This window comes from Cannabis sativa, chromosome 4, assembly GCF_029168945.1.
Source record: "Cannabis sativa cultivar Pink pepper isolate KNU-18-1 chromosome 4, ASM2916894v1, whole genome shotgun sequence".
In the NCBI taxonomy this organism is placed as follows: Eukaryota; Viridiplantae; Streptophyta; class Magnoliopsida; order Rosales; family Cannabaceae; genus Cannabis; species Cannabis sativa.
In genome coordinates, this window is record NC_083604.1 from 23,342,897 (window position 1) to 23,348,944 (window position 6,048).

General features: G+C 35.4%; 1 pseudogene; it reads left to right on the forward strand.

Moving 5' to 3' along the window:
• The first annotated feature begins 2,446 nt into the window (after positions 1-2,446).
• On the forward strand, positions 2,447-5,012 carry LOC115713427 (heavy metal-associated isoprenylated plant protein 37-like; annotated as a pseudogene).
• Positions 5,013-6,048: the final 1,036 nt, after the last annotated feature.

Below are 6,048 nucleotides of genomic sequence, written 5' to 3' on the forward strand. Positions count from 1 at the left end.
AGAAACCGAGGCCTTGGCATGGTGAATCTTTTAGGTATTGAAGTATTCTGGTGGCAGCCACCATGTGAGGTTGTCTAGGAGATTGAAGGTATTGGCTGAGTTTATTAACGGCAAAGCTTATATTTGGCCGAGTGATAGTGAGGTATAAAAGTTTCCCAATAAGACTTCTATATTGAGTTGGGTTTGGAAGGAGTTCCCCTGAAGTATTACTGATTTTAATATAGGGTTCCATGGGAGTTAGAGCTAGTTTAGAATCGAGGCATCTAGTGTCTTTGAGGAGTTGTAATGTGAATGGCCTTTGGGATACATAAATTCCCTTTGAGCAATGGACAATTCCAAGGCCAAGGAAAAAATGGAGGGGGCCAAGGTCTTCAAGTTTGAACCTGGAGTCGAGAGTGGAGATAAAGGAATGAAGAGCAGTGGTGTTGTTTGTTGCTACAATTATGTCATCGACATAAATGAGCAGTGCAAGGAATACATCAGATTGATTTCTTGTAAAATGTGAATCGTCATTTTGGGCCTGTGATGTTGCCCAATTAGTTACACTGCGGTCGCGGTAGTAAATGGGCTATATGTCGTACCCACAGGGAGGAAAAATACACTCAAAAAGACAGTTAGCAATTTTACGAGAACAAAACAAGAACCTTGAATGTGATGAGAATATTAAAAAAATGATTTTTGAAAATTAAGGAAGTAATTAAAATGAGAAGTGATAAAAAATGATTATGGAAGACACAAGTTTCTTACATGCAATTATATTTTCCTAATAAAATTGATTCTTTAAACTCAACTATAATTCTACACCATTAATTATAGTTGGAAAATGTGTATAATTAAGCTCACTAGAAAAATATATTCTCGAATTAAATTAATACTACTTCTAAAAATACTATCTTATTATATAATTTAAATCGACAAAATACCACCGACAGAATGCAGTAAAAATCATATAATATAATAAACATATAATAAACACCCTAATAATTAATAACCTAACTTACATAAGAAAAGCATTACTGAACTTATATAAAAGGTACTATTAAATTTAAAGTGCAATTTAGAAGAATAGAAATTTAATATAATAAATATGGAAATGAAGAACAAAGAGAATCAATATGTTAGAAAAGTAAAAATTGCATGAACTTACACTTGAGTTTTGTTAAAGAAATTAGCCTCGAAAATGCATTGTCTTTACACCAAAATTAATAAACTAAAATAAAAAAGAAGGAAAGAAAAGAAATAATTTTGGTATAATAACTAGTAGTAAAATCTGATGCATTTTCATTGTATTTGGCTACTATTTATAGAACAAATTTACTTGCTCCCAAAGTAGACATGTAATGGAAAGAGTAGTTCCACTCCTTGATTCCGTAGTACATGAAAGATCGTTCAACGATAATGATGGTAATCGTGAGGTGAAGCTATCCATTGTGTTTGTGGGATCATGGTTGCGTATGAGACCTTGGAATTGATTGGGTAAAATGGCAATCATGGGCTACGAAATTGAAGTGGCCCAAAACTTTAAGCTTGATCAAACTATATTATTGGCCCATAATATTACCAAGATACCCAAAATGTGATTGAATCCTTTTATGCTATTTTTTTGTGGGCTTATAAATAATTGGTTTAGTAATTAGAGAGGTAAGTACGAGGGTGAGGCATGTGATTGAATCTGGAGTAGAAGACCATACAAGCTTTTGGTGAGTTTGTAAATTGCATTTGTTGGTAAATTTCCTTTTGGACAGTAACCTTTGAAAAGTTTCATATAGACATCCTCATTTAATTCTCCATGCAAAAAAATATTGTTTATGTCCTCTCTGACTTTTCAGCACCATTTTCCTTTCACTTTGTTTTCTTCTCCCTTTGGTCTTTGTTTATATTTGTCTTGGCATTTGGGTTCTTGTTATTTCTTTTTATTATTATAATAGTATCATCTGGAATAGTTCAACAATCAACACCCATTTAACACTGTTTACACATGCATATAAAATATTTTGAGAAGTGAAAGGAGTGAATTAGTGGTACACTGGTACTTAGGGAAAAAGATTCTACTATAGCTATAGCTGTGTAGAAGAAAACTTAAGCAAAATAAAATCTATTTTCTTATTTACATTTTTTCTCTAACTAGCTTTTACTAGGCTCTTTTCCTAGAAAATATAAAAGGAGTGTGTTGATTGAGGGAGATAAAGCTATTGTGCCCAAAAAAAACAGCAGTGAAGAAATGACTAAAGAAGAAGACTTTAAGCTCCTCAAGATCCAGGTCATTCTAATCTTAAAACCCAAATTTTTCTTTCCTTGAGTCTTTTTTAATCTTGTGTATTTTTCTCTTCCTTTTACAAACAACAAAGTTAGGCATTGGTCTTTTCTTCTAACACATCTTCCATATTCTTGTTTTCATGTTTGCTTTTATACCTTTTCCTTTTTATTTTTGGGGTAATAATTTAATTTAAATTTTCATCTACAAACGTGTGTTCTTCGAGTGAACATACATTGTGATGGGTGCAAGCAGAAAATGAAGAAACTCTTACAAAGAATTGAAGGTCTTCATCATCACTTTTCTTCTCATCTTTTAAGTTTTGCCATTCTCTTGTCTTCTTCTCAGCAGTCACTTTTTTTTTTTTTTTAATTACCATATTCCCAATGTTCATGTCACATTGCTTGTTTGTTTAGTTCCAGTGAGAAAATGATAACAAAATTTAATCTTTAGTGAAGTGTTCTATTTACAAATTTTCATGTAAATTTTACTCATTTTTTCCATATATATATGTAATGGGATATATGAAAAAAAAAATACAATCCCTTTAAAAACTGTTATAATGGTATAATAACTTAATATTGACTGATCAAATGTTCTTATCCGAGTATAAAAAGAGTATCTTTATATGAATATGCAAGGAATAAAAATAGTATTTTTTTTTTCTCTTTCTTGTAGGTGTTTACCAAGTAAACATTGATTCAGAGCAGCAAAAAGTAACAGTATCAGGGAGTGTAGACTCTGCAAGTTTGATAAATAAACTAGTTCGAGCTGGTAAGCATGCTGAGCTTTGAACCCAGAAAGGCAACCAAAACCAGAAGCAAAAGAACAACAACAACAACTGTATCAAAGATGAAAATAACAACAACAAAGGGAATCACCACAACAAACCAAACTTGATAAAGGGTCTTCAGGCCTTCAAAAACCAGCAACAACAAAAGTTTGCTTCTTTCAACTATGGTGATGGTGATGATGACTTTGATGATGAAGAAGAGGATGAAGAAGATGATATTAGGTTTTTCAGAGAGAAAGTAAACCAACTTGGTTTTCTTAGGCAGAAAGCAATGGAAGCAAATGAAGTGAAAAGAACTCTCAAGTTGCTGCTACTGCTGCTATGGCCTCTGCTCAAAACACTGGAAAGATTAACAACAATGGTAATAATAATCCTCATGGGAAGAAAGGTCAGCAAAATCAGAACATGGGAATGAAGGCTTCTCCACATGGTGAAATTGATCCCAAGACCTTGGCTAACCTGAGTATGAGTAGCAATCCTCAGTTTGGGGGTGGAAATATGAATGCTGCAGTGGATGGAAGAAAGGCAAGTGACCTTAACAACATGATGAACTTAGGTAGTTTTCATGGAAATGGGCCTAATTTCTCTACTTGTGTTGGAAGTGGGGGAAATCCCATTAATGGTTTAGGAGGAGGATACAAACTCCAATCCAACAATAATGGCTACTCTGCATCTTCTACAGGGCTTCCTAACGGCTACGCCACAGGTCAGTATCCACCGTCCATGATGAACCATACATAATCAACATCGTCATCGTCACCAAACCCCATGATGACAAACATGAACATGAACATGATGAATATGCATCATCAACCAAGACAAAATGCCATGATGCAATAACAACAGCCACAAGTGATGTACTAGAGATCACCCTTCGTTCCTCCAAGCACAGGCTATTACTATAACTACAGTCCTTATGCAGTAGCTCCAGCTCCATTTCATCCCATTCCATACTCATACGATGAACATAGTTATGGCTCTGCCTCTAAGTCCTGTGCAGTCCATGTGTTCAGTGATGATAATACAAATGGTTTCTCAATAATGTAATAAATAGTAATAATGCCTATATTTATGATTTGCTCTCTGTTTAGTTTGGTGTTTTTAATGTTTGATATTAAGTAGTAGAAGAAGAAGAAGAAGAAGACACGAATTAGAGTATGTTTCTTTTTTCTTTTTGGTCATTGTTTCTTCTAGTACCAAGTCTTATTTTATTTTATTATCTTTTTTAGCATATGAACTTAATTTTGTGGCTTTTTGGGCCACCGGCTTGTAATGTTTAACAAGTAAATACTTATTAATATTAAATGTTGTTCTGAATTTTTGTTTCAGATAAATTTAGAACGTTGGGTGTAGAGCTTGTGGTAGTGGCATGGTCAAAGTTTGGAGTTTTTTGTGTTGGTAAATAAATATGGGAATTGAATTGATAGTATTGTATGTATGTGTGTGGCATTTACATTGGCATATGAGACAAGTTAAGCATTGGTTTGTGTACAGGAGTGGTCAGAGAGACATAATAACACTGTTTCAGAAGGAGAGTTACGAAGCACAAAAACAAAGTTGTGGTTGGGTTGACATTGTTAGGTGGAGCTTGCACGTGATTACCACGTGCACGTGCATGTCTCTCTCTATATATACAGTATATAAGTGTATGTATATATAATATACAGGGATATGATTTTGTCTCGTGATGTACTTTTACGAAATGTATTCCGTGGTACATTAGATGAGTCTCAGGGTACATTAAATGAGTGTCAGGGTACATTTCTACTTTTTAACCCTAATTATCCCTAGATCAATCTCAGCCGTCAGATCAAATAACTCCATCATCTGACAGCTGTCGTACATCACGGATTACAATCCGTGAAAGCACAATAACGGGACAAAATCATATCCCATAATATATATCATGTATGTTGAGTTGAGTGTAAGTTGTCGACTGGAGAAGGAACACCCCTACTTTACTACACTATTTACTATTACATGCGCTTCTTGTCAGTACTATTTTTTATCTTATGTCAAGTTGAAAAAAAAGAGTTTTTTTTAGGGGAGTGGTGCCCATCAGATAGAAAGAAACTCCTTGAGATGACATGGGTCATCACCAATCCAAATTGCTACTTCATCTAACCCCTTGGCCCAAGAATCCAACTTATGCGCGAACATATTTGCTGTCCGGTTGATGTGCGAGACATAGGCGCCGGGGAGGATAGACAAAGCTGGCCGAATTTGATTAATTATATCACAAAAGCAAGAAAGATCTTCTTTGGGATGATGAAGAGCATCCAAGATAGCTTTACAATATGTTTCCACACAAGTAAAATGAAAACATTCTTCAATACACCAATGCAATGAGAGAAGGAGGGATTTGACTTCCATAGTGGTCACATCCCCTCCTCCCGCGTAAGGGAACGCGACCACTGCAGCCACCAAACCATCGCTGTTTCGAATGACTCCACCGAAACCTGCTTCTAAAGATTCTTTAGTGACTGCGGCGTCCACATTCAACTTTACACGACCGGTATCAGGAGGTCTCCAAGATGAGATTGGGGGAGGCCGATTCACAAGTTCAAGGGATTTTTGAGCTGATACTGATGATTTGTACTCCGCCAGGAAGCTCTGCGCTAGGTTCACTACTACATGGGTCTGATCCAGTGATTGTCCTCTGACAGCCCTGTTCCTGTTATGCCAAATAAACCAGGCGACACATAGGAAAAATTCTACATCTTCCTTGGTTAGAGCAGCATAAATACTATAAACTATGTCATGAAAAGTGGTAGTAGGGGGAGAAGAGGAAATATAGTCATAGAAAATTGTACCTTTCCAGACTCTTCGAACACTTTTGCAGAAGAAAATGGCATGAGAAACATATTCAACGTGGGTTCCGCATCAATCACAGGTTGAGGACTGAATTATTTTCCTAAAAGCTAGATTTTTAAGTGTTGGGAGGGTTGAGTTTGAGGCACGAAAAGCAAAGTGTTTTATCTTAGGCGAGATATTAAGATGC